Source organism: Zingiber officinale, chromosome 7A (genome assembly GCF_018446385.1).
Source record: "Zingiber officinale cultivar Zhangliang chromosome 7A, Zo_v1.1, whole genome shotgun sequence".
Lineage (NCBI taxonomy): Eukaryota > Viridiplantae > Streptophyta > Magnoliopsida > Zingiberales > Zingiberaceae > Zingiber > Zingiber officinale.
This window is the reverse complement of record NC_055998.1, coordinates 12,955,043-12,978,665: the sequence shown is the minus strand read 5'-3', so window position 1 is coordinate 12,978,665 and position 23,623 is coordinate 12,955,043.

The window sequence follows — 23,623 nt, the reverse complement described above, 5'->3', positions numbered from 1 at the left end:
ATTTTTAAAATGATTTTTAAAAGAAATTTTCAAATAATTTTTAAAATGATTTTTCAAAAGAATTTTTCAAATAATTTTTAAAATGATTTTTCAAAAGAATTTTTCAAATTAAGTTTTAAAGATTTTTTAAAATAATTTTGAAAAGTTTTTTAAAAGAATTTTGAAATTAATTTTTAAAGATTTTTTAAAATAATTTTGAAATATTTTGAAAAGATTTTTAAAGGAATTTTGAAATTAAGTTTTATAGATTTTTTTTAAAATAATTTTGAAATATTTTGAAAAGATTTTTAAAAGAATTTTGAAATTAAGTTTTATAGATTTTTTTTTAAATAATTTTGAAATATTTTGAAAAGATTTTTAAAGAAATTTTGAAATTAAGTTTTAAAGTTTTTTTTAAAAAAAAATAATTTTGAAATATTTTGAAAAGATTTTTAAAGGAATTTTGAAATAAGTTTTAAAGATTTTTAAACTAATTTTGAAAAGTTTTAAAAAGAATTTTTTAAAAGGATCTTTAAAATATTTTTTAAAAAACATTTTTTTTTAAATAAGTTTTTTTTTAATTGATTATAGAATTTGAATTAATTATAGTTATGAGTTTAATTTTGAATTTGAATTTTAAATTCCTTAGTCATCTCACCCGATCTAAGTTTTCAATCAGGGAATCCTATAATTGTTGTGAGATGAATTGAGGTTCAATTTAAGCGTTTGGTTTAACTTTGTGTTAGATTCAGGTTTAACTTTGGGTTCAACAAGTAAGCATTCTTTGGATAAACTTCTGAGCTATGGTGAGTCACAAGGAACTCATTAAAGTAACCATGCATTCGAGATTTTCCAAATAGTCCTACTCATTGAACTTAATACTAAACCTTGGTCTAACTAGTTATGATCCATTTAAGGGTAGCTTCGGTCAGTTCCACTTGGCCAAATGCACCAGGTCGAAGTCATATCTTCCTAGACATGCGATGCCCAAGCTTCCCTAACGTACTATCATCCAAAAACTTCACCAGTACCGTGGGTCAAGTTAAACCTAGCCCATTTTATCTAACCTTAATTACTCTGTCGGGTAGTCTACTCTTGTTTACCCATTTCGGGTAGATTAAGTTCGGTTACCCAGTCGGATAGTTTAGTTAGGGGTACCAGCTATTCTAGATTCTCCTTCTATATTTTTATTTGATTTAAATTGAATTTTTAAATTTTGATTGAAGTTCGAATTTTTTAATTTAATTTTTAATTTTTTAATTTAATTTAATTTCGATTTTTTAATTTAATTTTGAATTAATTTCGAATTTTTTTAATTAAATTTTGAATTTTAAATTTTAATTTAATTTCGAATTTTTTATTTAATTTTGAATTTTAATTTTAATTTTAATTTAATTTTGAATTTTAAGTTCGTTTAATTAATATCGTTTTTCTTTTTGCTCCCCTTGGATCATAGCCTCGATATGGTCTATCGAGGTAGTAGAGCTGATCCTTGGGGACCCAATATTGACCAAGTCCAACTTGATTGACCAAGTTGGACTTAGGTACCCATGCTTGGACTACCTTTCTATTATTTCTATTTACTAAAGACAGATATGATTTATATTTTTGTTTTGGTCTTAAATCCAAGTCCGGATTTGTTGTAACTGGCTCGCTGTTTTCCAAAAATTAGATCCAAATTCTTGGAACCTAAGGTGAACCATTCCAACGTGTCCTTGAGTTCTTTAATTTGAGTTTTCAAATTGGAATTTTCTTCCTCAAGTTGTTGGACTTGAGTCGAACTTCCAATTTGAACTGGCTCAGTTAAAGCACTCAAGTTAGTCGCTTCCTTAAGGGTTGTTACCTCCTTTTGGAGCAACTTACCCGGATGTTGGATTTAGCCAATTTCTTAAGCAGGTAAGGAATTAAGTTTTCCGAATTTTCTAAGTCAATACTAGACATTAAAGAGCTTACAGTGAGTTTGGGTCCTTCGGAAACGGATACGGATCCGTGGCTTCCCTTGGACTCGGTGTCTGACTCGTTCTCAGTTTCGGATTCGAACTCGGACTCGGTTTCGGCCACGGATGCTAGTACTGGTAGAGCGAGGAAACTCGTCTGCTCTTTTGCGTCGGATTCGGATTCGTCTGATGACTCAGACCATGTTACCTTCATCTTTCTAGCTTCCTGTGTTATGCTTGTACCTGCAACCAACGCAATACCTTCTTCGGCCGGAGTAGTATCAGTCTGTTCATGTAATTCAAATTGTTGGATCGAGACGCGCTAGAGGGGGGTGAATAACGCTCGCGGCTATTTCGTTCGATTATCGGAATCATAAAACGTTCATCGAGTAATTAAAGCAGCGGAATAAAAAAAACAAACACACAAAAACACGATCGTTTACTTCGTTCGGAGCCTAGATCGACTCCTACTCGAAGGCCCGCGATCCTTGATCGCTTTCCATGGGCAACAACTATAAGCTCATATAATTATTACAAACTAATTACAAATGTAACTGTAATTAAAGTTATACCGACAACAGTGGTAGAAAAATCTGAGCTCCGGGTCATCGGAATGTTGCAGCAGCACTTCGGAAGCAATACTTGAGCAGAACACAGCACGAGGAAGCTTTTTATTTCATCGTATATTGTTGCTGCTCGAACCCCTCTTATAAAGGGTGTTCAAGGCGCCTTAAACCCCTCCAAGGCGCCTCCAGGCTGGCCGCATCACCCGCATGGATCAGAACTGATCTGGTCGAACTTTATCTTGTTCAAGGCGCCTTCAACCTCTCCAAGGCACCTTCATCAACTTGTTCAAGGCGCCTTCAGCCTCTCCAAGGCGCCTTGAAGCTTGCTTCGCAGCCAGCTCAGGTTTTGCACCCGAGGTGCCTCTAAGCTCCATGGAGGCGCCTCAGACACTTCATCCGAGGTTAATATTTGCACTTTGGTCCCTGCAAGATACATTAATCCCAAATATACCCAGCAGCACAAAGTTAGCACATAAAGCATAATAGAAGTGATAATGACAGTCTTCGGACTGTCCGAGTCTGACTTCGGGTTTCCAATCGGAAACCCTAGGTCGACCTGACGCCTACTGTTCCCTTTGCGGGGAACGCGTCCTCACCTACTCCACTTAGGAGATTTACCTTATGCCAGTCCGGTCCTCCAGACCGACTGGACTTTCCGCCTAGGGTTACCACCCTCTAGGACCTAGGGTTATCGCCCCCTAGGGTTTTTCTCCACCTAGGGTTACCACCCCCTAGGACCTAAGGTTGCCGCCCCTTAGGGTTTTCCTCCACCTAGGGTTACCACCCCCTAGGACCTAAGGTTGCCGCCCCTTAGGGTTTTCCTCCACCTAGGGTTACCGCCCCCTAGGACCTAAGGTTGCCACCCCTTTGGATTTTCCTCCACCTAGGGTTACCACCCCCTAGGACCTAAGGTTGCCGCCCCTTAGGGTTTTCCTCCACCTAGGGTTACCGCCCCCTAGGACCTAAAGTTGCCACCCCTTAGGGTTTTCCTCCACCTAGGGTTACCGCCCCCTAGGACCTAAGGTTACCCCCCCCCTTAGGATTTTCCTTCACCTAGGGTTACCACCCCCTAGGACCTAAGGTTACCCCCTCTTAGGATTTTCCCCTGCCTAACCGCAGTTAGGACTTTCTTGAAACCTTATTTAACAACGTTAGATAACATGGAATCTTAACTTTGAATCCCTTTGTCATTATCAAAACTAAGGTTCGATCGTCAGATGCTTACTGCACCAACAGATCCTGCTTTCGATGATCCTGCTTTATGACACTATCATTTGATGTATTATGGATAGAGACCTATATTGTGTAGTTTGACTGTACTGGTGCTTAGTTGAACTCTACTTATTTTTGCTTACTAGTTTTTTTTGGTTAAATTCTACTCTTAGAAAACAAATAGGAATGTGTTGGGTAGAATAGGTATTGATTTTCAAATCAGTTTCCTACCTTCACTCTTAAATGTTTTTACTTGTTTTCAAAATCTTCTTAAGTTTATATTTCTAAATTCTAGGCAAAATTTTGTTTTCAAAATCCCAATTTTACTAGTTTTTCAAATTTGGACTTAGCCTAGGCTCTACCTTAGAAATCATGTTCCCCTAAAATTCAGCCAGAGCATCTCACAAACACCTAGGTGTGCCTTGATTGTGCATGAAAAACATAGAATGGTGTGAGATGCATAGGGTACAGCCTGGAGTCAAGAATGTTTATATCTATGCATCAATATGAGTCTGAGCGTTAAATACCTAATATACAATAATCAAGTCAAGTCATCCAGCCCTAGTCAAATATAACTGGATCTATTGACTTAACTTGACTAACCAAGTGAAAGTTGTTGTCCTCTAGACAATCATCTAGTAGCTAGATGGTTAGACATGTGACCAAGAAATTAAGTATTTGATTGTTTTGGGTTACTCAACTTGCACATTAGGGCTCTAATACCTTACTAAAATAACTTAGTTAACTTACAATCAAATTAACCCAACTCATGCTTGGACATTAAGGTTTAACCTTATTTTGCTCCTCCTTGGGCGTTAAGTATGTTGGAATTCATTATTCATTTAAATACTTTTTCAAACTTTCTTAATATTTTTTTCAAAATCCTTTGAAAATTTAGTAAAGTTTATTTTGTTCTTTTCAAACTATTATTTAAAAAAAAACTTGTTCAAAACTAAAAGAATATTTACCAATAAAGCTTTGAAAATCTATCTAATAGACTTTGAAAATTTATTTTTCCCCAAAGATTTCAACTAAGTTTCAAATTTGGCTAAAGTCATTTTTCAAAGTAAACTTTTTACTAGCTCTTTAAACATTTAGCTAAGAGTTTTACATTGAATATTAACTATAAATCTAAGTGTTTGAAAAGTTCTTTAAATATCTTTTCTTTAAAGCTAAGTGTTTTCTTTAAAAGTTTTTTCCAAACTTAGTTCAGAAAATCCCTTTCTAAGACTTTTAAAAGTTTAATGAAAAATCTTTAAATAAAGTCTTTAAAAGCTTAAGTTTTCAAAATTTTGGTTAAACATAGTTGTTTTGCACTTAAACTATTTTTACTTAGCCAAATTTCACTAAGTTTTTTCCTACAAAGTTTTAAAAGCCAGGTATTTTAAATGTTATTTTTTGGTCTTCAACATTTTTACTAAGTTTTTCCTACAAAGTTTTTTTTGATATATGGCAAAGGGGGGGAGTAGGACAAAAAAAAAATCAAAATTCAAACTAAGGATAAGAGCTCTCTTATTAAGGGGGAGCCTTAACTTTGGAAACCTTAAGTTTACCTTAAATTTTAAAATCCTTTTTGCTTGTACTTAACCTGTTACTTAAGTTTGTGCTTTAACTCCTTATTTAAAAGCATACTTATGTTTATTTATGCATTATGTTTTACTTAACTTTGAATTTGAGTTGTCATAATCAAAAAGGAAGAGATTGTTGGTGGTGGAAGCACCAGACGATCGAACCCAAGTTTTGATAATGGCAAAGGGTTCAAAGTTAAGTCGTCTTGTGATCTAACAAGTTCATGGAGCTTGCAGAAAAGTCCTAATTGGTACTTAGGCAATAGTCCTAGCTGCGGTAAGGCAGGTGGAAACCCCTTGGGGGTGGTAACCCTAGGTCATAGGGGTTGGTAACCCTATGCGGAAAGTCTTGGCGGGTCAAGAGCTTCAGGCAAAAGTCCTAAGGGGGGGGGGGGGTAACCCTAGGTGAAAAGTCCTGGTGTCGCGAACCAGGTGGAAGACTGGACGGGTCGGGAAGCGGAAGCCCAGCAGAAAGTCCGGAAGCTTCAAACGCTGAGCAAAAGTCCAGTCGATCTGGAGGATCGCACTGGCAATAGGTAAATCTCCTGAGTGGAGTAGGTGAGGACGCGCTCCCTGTAGAGGGAACAGTAGGCGTCGGGTCGATCTAGGGTTTCCGGTTGGAAATCCGAAGTCAGATCCGGACAGTCCAATGACTATCAATTATATCACTTATAATATGTCTGTGCTAACTTTGTTTTGCAGGGTTTGTGTTTGGGACTAACACATTTTGCAAGAATAAAGAAGCACATTTGACCTCGGATGAACAGTGTCCGAGGCGCCTTCATGGGGCTTGAAGGCGCCTCGAGTGCAACCCGAAGCCAGCTGTCCAGAGGCGCTGGAGGTGCCTCGGAGGAAGCTGAAGGCGCCTTGGACCAGGCGTTGGAGGCGCCTTGGACCAGCTTGGAGGCGCCTTCAATGGGATAAGGCGTGATCAGATCAGAGTTGATCCATGTGTGCGACTCAGCGGCCTGGAGGTGCCTCGGAAAGGCTTGGAGCCGCCTCCAGCACTGTTTAAAATAGGGACTCTGTAACGACCACCCTTCTTACTACTACTACTACTCTCTAAGAGTGACCGTTACTTATCTACTAACTCCACTTAACCGGTATAATTAAAAACCACGAGAAATCTCTACCGAAAAATTTCGGCAGAGTCTCCCCTGTACCGGTGACCAAATCATCAATACAAATAAACTATACTCAGCCACAGGCGGCTGGAACATATATCTTCACAACCACGCAGTATAATATCACAAATAAAAGAAGGAAACTACCCTAACAATAGCAAACATCAATATCACTCCATCAATAGAACCCAACTACAAACACGGAATAAACTTAATTACAATATTGACTCATAATAGCGTTAAAAGAAAACTAAAGAACTCTAAACAGAAAAGTCTTAACAATTCCTTAGCAAACTCTTGATCTCCCCATAGTCCAGCCATCACACACCTTCATCACCACCACCTTGCCGCCTTCCTTGCTAAATCTTTTCCTTTCCTTTATCTGCAATAGGAGGAAGTGCAGTCTATAAGCATAAAGCTTAGTGAGCGCTATCTACTCACAAAAACTCGATATGCATGTATATAAATAAAAACATGCTAAAACTGAATGCTAATATATAAAATTATTCATGCTCATAAATAGCAAAGGAAATCATGCTAACTAAAATGCTAATCATTGTATAGCTAAATATGCTCATAAACCAATAAAAGAAGTATACTAACTGAAATACTAAACATGTATAGTTTATCATGCTCATAAACCAATAAAAGAAGCATACTAAACATGTAAATCTACTAAATATGTAAAGCTACTAAACATATAAAACTACTAAACATGTAAAGCTAAACATGCTGAATAATCTAGTAGCAAGGAAATAATTGAAACTACTACTGCATTCTTCAAATAACAAGAAACTAACTTTCTAATTCTAGACAGATTTGAAGCTCGTTTCATTTATTTCAAAAACTTATACTTTAATACTTCAAAATAATAATAAACTTCTTTTGGGCCCGGCATTGTACCAATTTACGCGCATCCTTAATAAGAGTCGAGGTAGCTAATCCCGAAACTACTAAGGTAATTCTAGGCGATCTTGTGCCTAGGGGTCATCTAGGAGCCCACCCAATGGACCTTGTGTCCTGGACCTTGTGTCCGGTACATGCCATTAAAAGTAAAATACTTTCTTTTTAACTATAACTTCTTTATACTTGCCCTTACTTGGCATTTACGCAAACACTTTGTGTGCGTTTTTGATATTCAATCTTTTGGAATTGAAATCAAGTCTAGACCTTGGTCTTTCTTGCTTATAGCTTATTTATAAAATCTGCACTTAAGCTCAATAAAATGCTTATTCAATTCTACAACTACAGTGCATGAATAAAGTCTAATAGCAAAACAAGGAAGACAGCTTATATTCGTAAACAGCACAGCAAAGAACTAATCATGCTCGCATACAGCAAACATAAAGAGAACTGCTCATACTCAAATCCATAAGAAAGGCATAAAAATGGGATCTAACATTGCTCATGCTCAGCTAAAGAAAAAATGAAAACCAAACATGCTTAGCTAAAGTAAATGAAAACCAAACATGCTCAGCTAAGGTAAATGAAACAGAACATGCCTAACACTTAACTTATTTTCATAAGGGAAACAAACTGAGCTCTCTAAGCATGCTACAACAGATATGAATCAGGAAAACTAATCATGCTAAATTAGCAAACAAAACCTATTCTAAAATAAAACTGCTCATGTTAAACTAATCATGCTTAATTATTAGCAAATAAAACTAATACTATGTACTCAGACTAAAGGTTGTTCGTGCCCTCTAAATAACACAAATAAAACTGCTCAAGTGCCTAAGGTGGCCAAGGGTAACTAAAACTGGAATGCTACATTTAGGTTGTAGATTATGCCACAACTATCTAATTTATTCTAGCACAATTTGAAAAGCATTGACAACCAAAGATGAAGCATCAACTTCTTTTTGCTGTAAAATTAAAACAAACTTTAATAACACCTTCTTAGCTTAACCCTTATTGTAAAGCGACCTAAAATTTCCAATTATACTTAATCAGATTGGTAAGGAACAATTCAAGGTTTAATTACTTCATGAAAACCACAGTAGACAGCCAAAAAGGATACCAATGTGCTGCTATTAGGATAAATTGCTACTAGAAACCTAAATTTTGTAACTGTTCATCATGCCTAACCTAAACTAATCCTTCTCTTCTTCCTTTTGGTTTCATGGCAGCAAACAAAGAATAATACAAGCTTCATGAAACATGCTCCAAAATCTTTTAAGATACAGAACTATATACAACTGCACATATATGTAACTATTTCTTGTTATTCAATTCAATCTAGATACTCAATTAAATTAAACCATCTCTTGATCCTTCTTTGAAACCCACGGCAGCAACAACCAAAATCGCAGGAACCAAAAGAAAACAAGCCGAACAACAGGAAGGCACAGAAATACCAAATCAGAGCTCATTCGCAAATCAAAACTCGCGGAACAACTCCTACTGCAGGTGAGAAGCAACTCACCGTGATTTGCTTGGACTTACAACCGACGGGAAGAACTCTAGGGTTCCGGTTTGCTCGGAGCTTCAACCTCCCTTGTGCCCACAGACCCTCCTCCACAAGGGAAGCTCGGATCCACGAGGGTTCGCCGGAGAGAAAACTTCACCGGCCGTCGGAGGGAGGAAACCCTAGGAGAGGCTGCGGTTTTCTCCCGAGCAAGAGTCGGCGTCGCCGTGTGAGAAGAGAAAGGATTTTTGAGAGGAAATTCTGATTTTCCGAAATCCCAAAACCTAATTTTCCTTTCTTATACTAGGGTTTAAATCGAAACTATACCTTAAATAAATTTATTCCCATATTTAGTTAACAAAACGAGCTTAGCTCGATTGGTCGGGCCGGTTGTGCTTGGGTCCGAGGAGCAGGGTTCGAAACCTAGCTTCTTCAACTTTTTTTTTTTTAACTTTCTCCTCTCGGTAAAAATACCAAACGAACTCCAAAAATTACATAAAAATACTCTAAAAATTCCTAAAAATCTCTAGAATATTTTAAAAGCATTTCCAAATATTTTTAAGGATATTTAGAACTCAAAATATGGAAAATTGGGTCGTTACAATTCCCCATACCTTATAAAAGTTCATCCTCGAACTTAGAATAGTTCTTGATATTTCTGTCTCATGTTGTTCTCCCGCTCCCAAGTGACTTCCTCGTGCTTCTGGTTCTGCCAGACGACCTTCACTAGTGGTACTTCTTTGTTTCTTAGTCTCTTGACTGCTCTGTCCACTATCTGTGTAGGTCTGCTCTGATAACTAAGATCCTCTTGGATCTACACTGACTGAGGCTGAATCACTTGGCTAGGGTCGTGGAGACACTTCTTTAGCAGAGAGACATGAAATACATTATGTATTGCTGACATGTCTTGTGGTAAATCCAGCTTGTAAGCTACTTTCCCAATCCTTTCTGTGATCAGGTAAGGTCCTACATAACGAGGACTTAATTTGCCCTTCTTGCCAAATCTCATCACTCCCTTCATAGGAGCGACCTTGAGAAAAACTGATTCCCCTACTTGGAATTCAAGTGGCCTACGGCGTGTGTCAGCATAACTCTTCTGTCTACTCTGAGCAATCTCAATTCTCTGTCTGATCTTCTGAATAGCCTGAGTAGTCTCATCTATCAGCTCTGTCTGAATGCCCAGTTCCACTTCCATCTCTCTTCTTTCACCTGCTTCTTGCCAGCAAATGGGTGATCTGCACTTCCTGCCATACAATGCCTCATAGGGAGTCATCTTGATGGTGGCCTGATAGCTGTTGTTGTAGGCAAATTCAGCTAAGCACAGGTACTTGCACCAACTTCCCTTGAAATCTAGTGCACAAGCTCTGAGCATATCTTCTAGAATCTGATTTACTCGCTCTGTCTGTCCATCAGTCTGAGGATGGAAGGCTGTGCTGAACTTGAGTTTGGTGCCTAGTGCAGTCTGAACACACTCCCAGAAGTGAGAGGTGAAGCGCCCATCTCTATCAGAAACAATAGATTTAGGAACTCCGTGAAGTCTGATCACCTCTTTAACATACAGCTGTGCCAACTACTCTATAGAGTGAGACACCTTGATGGCTAGAAAATGAGCAGACTTGGTCAATCTGTCCACTATCACCCATATCGCATCATATCCATTTGTGGTTCTTGGGAGACCTGTTATGAAGTCCATGGATATATCTTCCCATTTCCATTCTGGTATTGGAAGAGGCTAAAGAACTCCTCCTGGTCTCTGGTGTTCTGCTTTGACCCTGTGACATGTCAGGCAGGTACTAACATATTTAGCTATATCTATTTTGAGTGCAGACCACCAGAATCTCTGTTTCACGTCTTGATACATCTTGGTAGAACCAGGATGCATGGAGTAGGGTGTACTATGAGCTTCCTCTAAAATTTTCTTTCTCAGCTCTTCAACATTGGGAACACAAAGGCGACTCCCCTAATAAAGAATTCCACTGTCTGATACTCGAAACTCTGAATTTCCTTCTTCCTGTATCCCTTGCTTGATCTTTTGGATATCAGGATCTTCACTTTGCTTTCTCTGTATATCCTCAAGTAGGGTTGACTCTAAGGTCAATGCATAGAGTTGCTCATAAATAATTTCTATACCAAAATCTGACAACTCCTTCTGCAGTGGTAGGGCTAATGATGACAAAGACATAAGGGATGCACTGGATTTTCTGCTTAGTGCATCTGCCACTTTATTAGCTTTACCTGGGTGGTAGAGGATTTCACAGTCATAATCTTTGACCAACTCTAGCCACCTACGCTGTCTCATGTTTAAGTCCTTCTGAGTGAAAAAGTACTTAAGACTCTGATGGTCTGTGAAGATTCTGCACTGGACTCCTTACAGGTAATGTCGCCAGAGTTTCAGTGCAAAGACCACAGCTGCCAGCTCAAGATCATGAGTGGGGTAATTCTTCTCGTAGTCTTTGAGTTGCCTGGAAGCATAAGCTATAACTTTTCCTTCTTGCATGAGTACAACTCCTAGGCCCATCTTGGAAGCATCACTGTAGATGTCAAAACTCTTGTCACTCTCTGGAACTGGTCAGTCTCTTCTTCAACTCTTGGAAACTCTGCTCACATTTATCTGACCATTCAAACTTCTTGTTCTTTCTGGTGAGGGCTGTAAGTGGAGAGGCTATTCTGGAAAAGTCTTCCACGAATTTCCTGTAGTACCCAGTTAAACCAAGGAAGCTTCTGATCTCCTTGGCATTCTTGGGTCTCTTCCAATTGCTGACTGCTTCTACTTTGGCTGGATCTACTTGAATGCCTTCTCTAGAAACGATGTGACCTAGAAACGCCACCTGCTCCAACCAGAATTCGCACTTTGAGAATTTAGCATAGAGCTGCTTTTGTTGAAGGGTCTGCAGAACTATTCTCAAGTGCGTGTCATGCTCCTCTGGGATTCTGGAATAGATTAGAATGTCGTCGATGAACACAATGACAAATTTGTCAAGATATTTTCTGAACACTCTATTCATCAGGTCCATGAAAACTGCAGGCGCATTAGTCACACCAAAAGGCATGACTATGAATTCGTAGTGTCCGTATCTGGTCCTGAAAGCCGTTCTGGGTATGTCTCTTTCTTTCACTTTTAGCTGATGGTACCCAGAGCGCAGGTCTACCTTGGAGAACACTGTTGCCCCTCTCAATTGATCAAATAAGTCATCGATTCTGAGCAGTGGATACTTGTTCTTGATTGTCACTTGATTCAGAGCCCTATAATCTATGCACATCCGCATAGATCCATCCTTCTTCTTGACAAACAACACAGGAGCTCCCCAAGGTGAGTGACTAGGGCGGATGAAGCCTTTGTCAAGTAGCTCATTAAGTTGCTCTTGTAACTCTTTTAGCTATGCTGGAGACATGCGGTATGGAGCTTTTGAAATTGGATCGGTGCCAGGAACCAGTTCAATCTCAAACTCCACTTCTCTATTGGGAGGTAGTCCAGGTAGCTCTTCTGGGAATACCTCTGGATACTCATAGACTACCCGAACATCTTCCTGCCTGGGTCTTTTTTGTTATCTTTATCCTTCCAGTTCTGATTACTTGATTGGGGTCTCTCTTTCCCCACTGTCTTGTCTTCTATCTTGACTAACTTGTGTTGCATTTGTTGTGCCTTGTTGCTGTTCAGATAGTGCTCACTAATGCCCTGCTGACCAGCTCTTCACCAATCTATGGTCGGTGAGTTTCACTACTCACATTAGGTGTTATTTCTGGTCTCAACATTAGGAGCATCAATCTGACTCGTTCTTTCACTGTACTTACTAACTCTAGGCAAAGGTGAGCTAGCCTGTTAAATCTTTTAACCGCTTCTTCTACTGGTAGATCACCTTGTCTGAATTCTATAAGCTCCTCATACTGTTTATTGGTGATCCGTTGGCGGAAGACTTCTTCGTAAAACTCTGTCTCGAAGTCAACCCAGCTCATCTGGTTGACTGCTCTCTTACTCTTAACTCGCTCCCATCACATACAAGCACCTCTAGATAGGCAGAAAGAGGCACACTTACCCTTCTCGACTTCTGGTCAGTCAAGAAGCTCCATTGTGCTCTCAAGTGTCTTGAACCAAGCCTGGGCATCCCAGGGCTCAGTCGTACCTGAGAATCTTTCTGGTTTCAGCTTCAACCACTGGATGAGGTATGCTTCTTGTCTTCCAGGTGTTGTGGCGACTTCTAGGGCAACCGATTTAGACTTCAGTCCCCACTGGGTCTCCACATTAATGGTTGGGGGAATGGGGGAGCTGGCTTCTGATTGGCCATTAGATTGGCAATCACTTGCTGCTACTCGCTACTTGTCTCTGAAGTTGAGTAACAACTTCAGGGAGAATAGGCCCAGGGGTTCTGGGCTCTTCGTTCTCCTTATCTTGGTTCTCAATATGAACGGTACGGGGATGTTCTCTTCTTGCCATCTAATTATGCAAAGAAAGAGACTTGCTATCTTCTCTATCTTTCCTAAACATACATATATATATATATGGATCAAGAAAGGAGAAACAATAACTTCTATCTTACTTAAGTACTCATAAGCAATTACTCTATACTGCAGTTAATAATAAGGAAAGCAGAATAAAGAAAGAATTTTAAATACTTTCTTACTTGGAGACGGCAAGGATGATGCTGATGTGTGTGTGATACTGGAGAATGGATCACTGCTCTGATACCAACAATAACGACCACCCTTCTTACTACTACTACTACTCTCTAAGAGTGACCATTACTTATCTACTAACTCCACTTAACCGGTATAATTAAAAACTATGAGAAATCTCTACCGAAAAATTTCGGCAGAGTCTCCCCTGTACCGGTGACCAAATCATCAATACAAACAAACTATACTCAGCCATAGGCGGCTGGAACATATATCTTCACAACCACGCAGTATAATATCACAAATAAAAGAAGGAAACTACCCTAACAATAGCAAACATCAATATCACTCCATCAATAGAATCCAACTACAAACGCGGAATAAACTTAATTACAATATTGACTTATAATAGCATTAAAAGAAAACTAAAGAACTCTAAACAGAAAAGTCTTAACAATTCCTTAGCAAACTCTTGATCTCCCCATAGTCCAGCCATCACACACCTTCATCACCACCACCTTGTCGCCTTCCTTGCTAAATCTTTTCCTTTCCTTTATCTGCAATAGGAGGAAGTGCAGTCTATAAGCATAAAGCTTAGTGAGCGCTATCTACTCACAAAAACTCGATATGCATGTATATAAATAAAAACATGCTAAAACTAAATGCTAACATATAAAATTACTCATGCTCATAAATAGCAAAGGAAATCATGCTAACTGAAATGCTAATCATTGTATAGCTAAATATGCTCATAAACCAATAAAAGAAGCATACTAATTGAAATACTAAACATGTATAGTTTATCATGCTCATAAACCAATAAAAGAAGCATACTAAACATGTAAAGCTACTAAACATGTAAAGCTAAACATGCTGAATAATCTAGTAGCAAGGAAACAATTGAAACTACTACTGCATTCTTTAAATAACAAGAAACTAACTTTCTAATTCTAGACAGATTTGAAGCTCGTTTCATTTATTTCAAAAACTTATACTTTAATACTTCAAAATAATAATAAACTTCTTTTGGGCCCGGCATTGTACCAATTTACGCGCATCCTTAATAAGAGTCGAGGTAGCTAATCCCAAAACTACTAAGGTAATTCTAGGCGATCTTGTGCCTAGGGGCGATCTAGGAGCCCACCCAATGGACCTTGTGTCCTGGACCTTGTATCCGGTACATGCCATTAAAAGTAAAATACTTTCTTTTTAACGATAACTTCTTTATACTTGCCCTTACTTGGCATTTACGCAAACATTTTGTGTGCGTTTTTGATATTCAATCTTTTGGAATTGAAATCAAGTCTAGACCTTGGTCTTTCTTGCTTATAGCTTATTTATAAAATCTGCACTTAAGCTCAATAAAATGCTTATTCAATTCTACAACTACAGTGCATGAATAAAGTCTAATAGCAAAACAAGGAAGACTGCTTATATTCGTAAACAGCAAAGCAAAGAACTAATCATGCTCGCATACAGCAAACATAAAGAGAACTGCTCATACTCAAATCCATAAGAAAGGCATAAAAATGGGATCTAACACTGCTCATGCTCAGCTAAAGAAAAAATGAAAACCAAACATGCTTAGCTAAAGTAAATGAAAACCAAACATGCTCAGCTAAGGTAAATGAAACAGAACATGCCTAACACTTAACTTTATTTTCATAAGGGAAACAAACTGAGCTCTCTAAGCATGCTACAACAGATATGAATCAGGAAAACTAATCATGCTAAATTAGCAAATAAGACCTATTCTAAAATAAAACTGCTCATGTTAAACTAATCATGCTTAATTATTAGCAAATAAAACTAATACTATGTACTCAGACTAAAGGTTGTTCATGCCCTCTAAATAACACAAATAAAACTGCTCAAGTGCCTAAGGTGGCCAAGGGTAACTAAAACTGGAATGCTACATTTAGGTTGTAGATTATGCCACAACTATCTAATTTATTCTAGCACAATTTGAAAAGCATTGACAACCAAAGATGAAGCATCAACTTCTTTTTGATGTAAAATTAAAACAAACTTTAATAACACCTTCTTAGCTTAACCCTTATTGTAAAGCGACCTAAAATTTCCAATTGTACTTAATCAGATTGGTAAGGAACAATTCAAGGTTTAATTACTTCATGAAAACCACAGTAGACAGCCAAAAAGGATACCAATGTGCTGCTATTAGGATAAATTGCTACTAGAAACCTAAATTTTGTAACTGTTCATCATGCCTAACCTAAACTAATCCTTCTCTTCTTCCTTTTGGTTTCACGGTAGCAAACAAAGAATAATACAAGCTTCATGAAACATGCTCCGAAATCTTTTAAGATACAGAACTATATACAACTGCACATATATGTAACTATTTCTTGTTATTCAATTCAATCTAGATACTCAATTAAATTAAACCATCTCTTGATCCTTCTTTGAAACCCACGGCAGCAACAACCAAAATCGCAGGAACCAAAAGAAAACAAGCCGAACAACAGGAAGGCACAGAAATACCAAATCAGAGCTCATTCGCAAATCAAAACTCGCGGAACAACTCCTACTGCAGGTGAGAAGCAACTCACCGTGATTTGCTTGGACTTACAACCGATGGGAAGAATTCTAGGGTTCTGGTTTGCTCGGAGCTTCAACCTCCCTTGTGCCCACAGACCCTCCTCCACAAGGGAAGCTCGGATCCGCGAGGGTTCGCCGGAGAGAAAACTTCACCGGCCGTCGGAGGGAGAAAACCCTAGGAGAGGCTGTGGTTTTCTCCCGAGCAAGAGTCGGCGTCGCCGTGTGAGAAGAGAAAGGATTTTTGAGAGGAAATTCTGATTTTCCGAAATCCCAAAACCTAATTTTCCTTTCTTATACTAGGGTTTAAATCAAAACTATACCTTAAATAAATTTATTCCCATATTTAGTTAACAAAACGAGCTTAGCTCGATTGGTCAGGCCGGTTGTGCTTGGGTCCGAGGAGCAGGGTTCGAAACCTAGCTTCTTCAACTTTTTTTTTTTTAACTTTCTCCTCTCGGTAAAAATACCAAACGAACTCCAAAAATTACATAAAAATACTCTAAAAATTCCTAAAAATCTCTAGAATATTTTAAAAGCATTTCCAAATATTTTTAAGGATATTTAGAACTAAAAATAGGGAAAATTGGGTCGTTACAATTCCCCATACCTTATAAAAAGTTCATCCTCGAACTTAGAATAGTTCTGGATATTTCTGTCTCATGTTGTTCTCCCGCTCCCAAGTGACTTCCTTGTGCTTCTGGTTCTGCCAGACGACCTTCACTAGTGGTACTTCTTTGTTTCTTAGTCTCTTGACTGCTCTGTCCACTATCTGTGTAGGTCTGCTCTGATAACTAAGATCCTCTTGGATCTACACTGACTGAGGCTGAATCACTTGGCTAGGGTCGTGGAGACACTTCTTTAGCAGAGAGACATGAAATACATTATGTATTGCTGACATGTCTTGTGGTAAATCCAGCTTGTAAGCTACTTTCCCAATCCTTTCTGTGATCAAGTAAGGTCCTACATAACGAGGACTTAATTTGCCCTTCTTGCCAAATCTCATCACTCCCTTCATAGGAGCGACCTTGAGAAAAACTGATTCCCCTACTTGGAATTCAAGTGGCCTACGGCGTGTGTCAGCATAACTCTTCTGTCTACTCTGAGCAATCTCAATTCTCTGTCTGATCTTCTGAATAGCCTGAGTAGTCTCATCTATCAGCTCTGTCTGAATGCTCAGTTCCACTTCCATCTCTCTTCTTTCACCTGCTTCTTGCCAGCAAATGGGTGATCTGCACTTCCTGCCATACAATGCCTCATAGGGAGTCATCTTGATGGTGGCCTGATAGCTGTTGTTGTAGGCAAATTCAGCTAAGCACAGGTACTTGCACCAACTTCCCTTGAAATCTAGTGCACAAGCTCTGAGCATATCTTCTAGAATCTGATTTACTCGCTCTGTCTGTCCATCAGTCTGAGGATGGAAGGCTGTGCTGAACTTGAGTTTGGTGCCTAGTGCAGTCTGAACACACTCCCAGAAGTGAGAGGTGAAGCGCCCATCTCTATCAGAAACAATAGATTTAGGAACTCCGTGAAGTCTGATCACCTCTTTAACATACAGTTGTGTCAACTACTCTATAGAGTGAGACACCTTGATGGCTAGAAAATGAGCAGACTTGGTCAATCTGTCCACTATCACCCATATCGCATCATATCCATTTGTGGTTCTTAGGAGACCTGTTATGAAGTCCATGGATATATCTTCCCATTTCCATTCTGGTATTGGAAGAGGCTAAAGAACTCCTCCTGGTCTCTGGTGTTCTGCTTTGACCCTGTGACATGTCAGGCAGGTACTGACATATTTAGCTATATCTATTTTGAGTGCAGACCACCAGAATCTCTGTTTCACGTCTTGATACATCTTGGTAGAACCAGGATGCATAGAGTAGGGTGTACTATAAGCTTCCTCTAAAATTTTCTTTCTCAGCTCTTCATCATTGGGAACACAAAGGCGACTCCCCTGATAAAGAATTCCACTGTCTGATACTCGAAACTCTGAATTTCCTTCTTCCTGTATCCCTTGCTTGATCTTTTTGGATATCAGGATCTTCACTTTGCTTTCTCTGTATATCCTCAAGTAGGGTTGACTCTAAGGTCAATGCATAGAGTTGCTCATAAATAATTTCTATACCAAAATCTGACAACTCCTTCTGCAGTGGTAGGGCTAATGATGACAAAGACATAAGGGATGCACTGGATTTTCTGCTTAGTGCATCTGCCACTTTATTAGCTTTACCTGGGTGGTAGAGGATTTCACAGTCATAATCTTTGACCAACTCTAGCCACCTACGCTGTCTCATGTTTAAGTCCTTCTGAGTGAAAAAGTACTTAAGACTCTGATGGTCTGTGAAGATTCTGCACTGGACTCCTTACAGGTAATGTCGCCAGAGTTTCAGTGCAAAGACCACAGCTGCCAGCTCAAGATCATGAGTGGGGTAATTCTTCTCGTAGTCTTTGAGTTGCCTGGAAGCATAAGCTATAACTTTTCCTTCTTGCATGAGTACAACTCCTAGGCCCATCTTGGAAGCATCACTGTAGATGTCAAAACTCTTGTCACTCTCTGGAACTGTCAGAATGGGAGCACTGGTCAGTCTCTTCTTCAACTCTTGGAATCTCTGCTCACATTTATCTGACCATTCAAACTCTTGTTCTTTTTGGTAAGGGTTGTAAGTGGAGAGGCTATTCTGGAAATGTCTTCCACGAATTTCCTGTAGTCCCCAGCTAAACCAAGGAAGCTTCTGATCTCCCTGGCATTCTTGGGTCTCTTCCAATTGCTGATCGCTTCTACTTTGGCTGGATCTACTTGAATGCCTTCTCTAGAAACGATGTGACCTAGAAACGCCACCTGCTCCAACCAGAATTCGCACTTTGAGAATTTAGCATAGAGCTGCTTTTGTTGAAGGGTCTGCAGAACTATTCTCAAGTGCGTGTCATGCTCCTCTGGGATTCTGGAATAGATTAGAATGTCGTCGATGAACACAATGACAAATTTGTCAAGATATTCTCTGAACACTTTGTTCATCAGGTCCATAAAAACTGCAGGCGCATTAGTCACACCAAAAGGCATGACTACGAATTCGTAGTGTCCGTATCTGGTCCTGAAAGTCGTTCTGGGTATGTCTCTTTCTTTCACTTTTAGCTGATGGTACCCAGAGCGCAGGTCATCTTGGAGAACACTGTTGCCCCTCTCAATTGATCAAATAAGTCATCGATTCTGAGCAGTGGATACTTGTTCTTGATTGTCACTTGATTCAGAGCCCTATAATCTATGCACATCCAGACTCGAGCAGTAACTTGCAACAAGAACTTTCGAGCGATCTTTCTGCTACAAACTGCTACCGAGACGATCCCGAAGTGCTGCAACGAGATCCCGACGACTTGAAGCTTCGCAATTACACATTCTTGTTGTCGGTATACTTTTTCATTTCATGTAGATTATAATAACTCTGTAACCATTATTCGAGCTTATAGTTGTTGTCCACCGGAAGCGATCAACGATCGCGGACCTTGGAGTAGGAGTCGCCACAGGCTCCGAACCAAGTAACTCCTCGTGTCTTTCTGTGTTGCTTTATTTTCTTTTCGTTATTCCGCTGCAGTTAATTACTCGTATTTTACAATTCCAGAATGAAATAGCCACGAACTCTATTCACCCCCCTCTAGCGCTTCTCGATCCAACAATTATGTGCTAACATTGTGTTGTAGGGTATTTTGGGACTAACATATCTTGCTGGTACTAAAACACAAAGTTTTGCCTCAGATGAATAGTGCCCGAGGCACCCTCATGGAGCTTGAGGCGCCTCGGGTGCAAGGCAAATGCAGCGCACGCAGTAGGGCTGGAGGCACCTCAGATGGATCCGGAGGCGCCTCAGACAAGCTTGGAGGCGCCTCAAAGGGTGATGTAGGCGCCTTCAACTAGATAAGTTGATACCAGTTCTGTTATGATCCGCGCGACTGACTCGGCAAGTTGGAGGAGCCTCGGACTAGCTTGGAGGCGCCCTCAATGACCTATAAAAGGTTGTCTCGAAGCAGCACTTCAAAAAATCAATGCTCAAGTGTTCTTTCTCCTGTGTGCTGCTAACGAAAGGTTCCGGCCAAGCTACGAAAAGTCCCCGACAACACGAAGCTTCAATTTTACAATTTGTTACTATCGGTATAATTTCTTGTGCATTTAATTGTAAAATCTAAATGTACTCTTTTAACGATATTATAGTTGTTGCCCACCGAAAGCGATCAAAGATCGCGAGCCTTGGAGTAGGAGTCGCCCTAGGTTCCGAACCAAGTAAATCTTGGTGTCCTTGTTTTGTGTGTGTATGTTTTTCTTATTCCACTGTGCATTTAATCGTACGTTTTTCGATTACAAAACGCTTGAAAGCCACGAGGGCTATTCAGCCCCCCTCTAGCGCTGTCTCGATCCAACAATTGGTATCAGAGCGGGGTAGCTTTGATTTAGTGTAACCACCAGTCAAGCACTTTTTCGTGGTATTTTCAGTTTTTTGGAGTCGATCAGAATTAAGTATAGTTGCTATATTCCGATCCCTTTCTCATTTGAATCGATTTTGCATCGAAATTTGTCACGCCCAGAGGAGTCCTGCCAGGCAAACATCCTGCAGCATCTCCCATGTACGGGTGATAATATGAAGCATTACTACATACAAAATATACATCTATATAACCATCAGCCTACACGGCTAGAACATACATAAAATAAAATCAACATAACCACGCAATTTAATATACTCAGCCTACCCGGCTGGACAAAAATGAAATAAACATAACGACGCAGTTAAATCACAGCCCACATGGTTAGAAATAAACACAGCGGAAAACAAAAAATAATATGATCATAAGACCAACAACGGCACTAACAAAAATACCTGTACTCGCCAGACTTGACTCCAAAATTCACATCGACTCATTGAAAAGCAAAATACATAAAATCAACACACTACCAAACAGAAATAAGATCGAAAAGAAACTGTCCTCGAGTGTGATGTGGGGCTGGCAGCCGGGACTCTCCAAGCATCCATGACTCATCTATTTGTTACCTGGCGAAAGAAAAGCCAATTTGCGAGGTGGTGAGTATTGGAACTCAGCCGGTAAGAAAAGATAGTGCATGAACATAATAAACAAATAGAGAATGAGCCAAGAGTATACAGTCTCATAAAGAAAATAGAAGATACTTAAATAGAACCATAATAAATGCTTATACCTGAAACCATATCCTAGGCTAGATATAGAAGTTCAGAGGTAGTACTAATCTGCTATAGTACTGCTCATAACTACAGAGGAAATATGTAAGGTATATACAAATTTCCAATGACTAAACATCTACAATGAGAATATATCTTAGCATAAGGCAGCATATCAGCATAAGTGAACAACAACAAGGAGCAACGACAACTTAAATATACCACAACAACATAAGTAATAACAATAGTAGCTAAAGCAAGTATAATAACAGCATATGCACGGATGGTCACCCCGCCCACCTCTCTACACCACGACCCCTGTATGGTCGAGAGGCCGGATCGATGATAACTGTACCACCCAAAGGCCACCACTACTCTCGAGTGACCGGATGGACAGGTGCTGAGTAGCTAACTAGCTACACAGCGAAGGGGGTCCCTGCTGCTCACAACTCTAGCTACCACTACCTACGAGTGGCCGAGTGTGGCACGACAGGACAAGTGGCATCAACTCCAGCTACCACTCTCTCGAGTGGCCGAGGATGCGGCCCTAGTCAACGACTCTCTCGACCGCAAGGGAGAATTGGTCGTTGACATGTATGCCATGATATGATGCGTAACATACAACAGTCATCATACAAATATAAATAGAAATTAGGTATGCAACATAAAGCCAGCATGCTCAATATAGTACATAAATAAACAACAGTCAAAGCATACAAACATGGTATCTAGTATCTGCTACTTATCATGGACAACAACAAGCGACTGTATAGATATGAAAATGAATATCTCAAAGATCACGTGGAAGTATCAAGCGCAGGAAGAATGAGAGTGGAGTCAAGGTAAAATAGTCCTTATCCAAAAAATAGTTCATGCACCAAGGTCAAAGTACTAAAAGAAACAAAGCAAGAAGTACCCGCCTTTATATGTAGATTGTGTCAAGTAGTCTCACATCGAGACACTCGTCCCGAATCAACATCTTGCAAATCACGTGATGTACAATTTAGCTAATTTCTAAAATAAAAACTAGCTAAACCGAAACCCAACCTAATTAGTGGAAAAGCCTAATCCAACTATGAACCTTGATTCATCCAAATCCATCCAAAATTCAAAGCTATTTACCGAAACCAAAACAATATTGAGATTATTTCGAAATATACATACCTGCTCAGAAATCCAAAGTTGTCGTGCCGAACAAAAACTACATCAAGATCAATTCACAACCCTTAAGTCTGTTCAAACAAATTTGAAGCCATCAAAAGGAATGAAGACCTATTAAATTGATTCACCAAAAACCACAACCACTCTATCCAATTCGGTCATCAATGGAAGAAACCTTTGAAAAGAGTAACTCCAGAAACCTAAAACCATTTACAAGCTCTCAAATCTGTTCATCTAAACACATGTGGCAGATTCATTTGGAGCATGCCCAGTTTAAGCTTCCTACAGAAACAATTGAAATCGTGCCAAACTATTCATACTAACAACGGAAACCGAAACCCCAAAACCATTATCAATTAAGCATATAAACCAGCAACGAGATTCTAAATTCATAATTCAGATTTAACTAGCTACCACACCTCAAGAATAAGTTACCAACAATCAGATGTACTCCACACAACTCCCACACTAAAATTTCGAACTAAACAACTCAAGAAACCAAGATCACAACAGTACTACATCATCAAAAAAAATCAAATCACATAGAAAACTCGCAACCTATCTGAAACCTTTGTGAGCTGAAAAGGAAATCAAACAAAACCAAGCTTCACTTATCTGTCCAGAATTTAGGAATGGTAGGAGAAACAAGAGCCTTTTCAATTCAAAACCATGGAATTGCATTAGAGTTCACTGCATCAATTTCCCAAATTCTGCAACTATTCAAGAAACAAAGCAACATCGTATAGAATCTGAACGCGATCCCTACTCAAATCGTCAAGGAGAAGCCAAACTAAACCACTTCCAATCGTAAACACCAAAATCCATTGTAAAATCTCAAGAGGAAACACAGAATGAAGCAAGATAAAGGAAGGAAAACAAACTTGAATCGTGACACATTCAATCAATCGGGCAATAGAAAACCCTAGGTTCTAAATCCTTGTCCCACTAACCTTATACCTATATATTAGAGAGTACTTGTCGGTTGCTATTCGCGAGAGGGAGAGGAAAGAAAGGGGTCGGATGCTCGTGCGAGGACTCGGCGGTTGTTGCTTGACGAAGAAAAGAAACGACGACGGCTTGGGGAGAAGAGGCTCGGCGAAGGAGGGGAGGCGGCGTCGCGAGGTGAGGACTCGGGGGAGAAATCGCGTGAGGAGGAGAGTCGGCGGGGTGCGGGAAATTCACGAGAGGGAGAGGGCTCGGGGAATTGGGACTTTTATAACTTAGGACTTAGGGATTTTTTTCAATTAAATCCTAGATAAGTTCCTCAATCAACTCCCGCCTCCAGGTATTCCAAATAGATTTTTCTCGAGCCC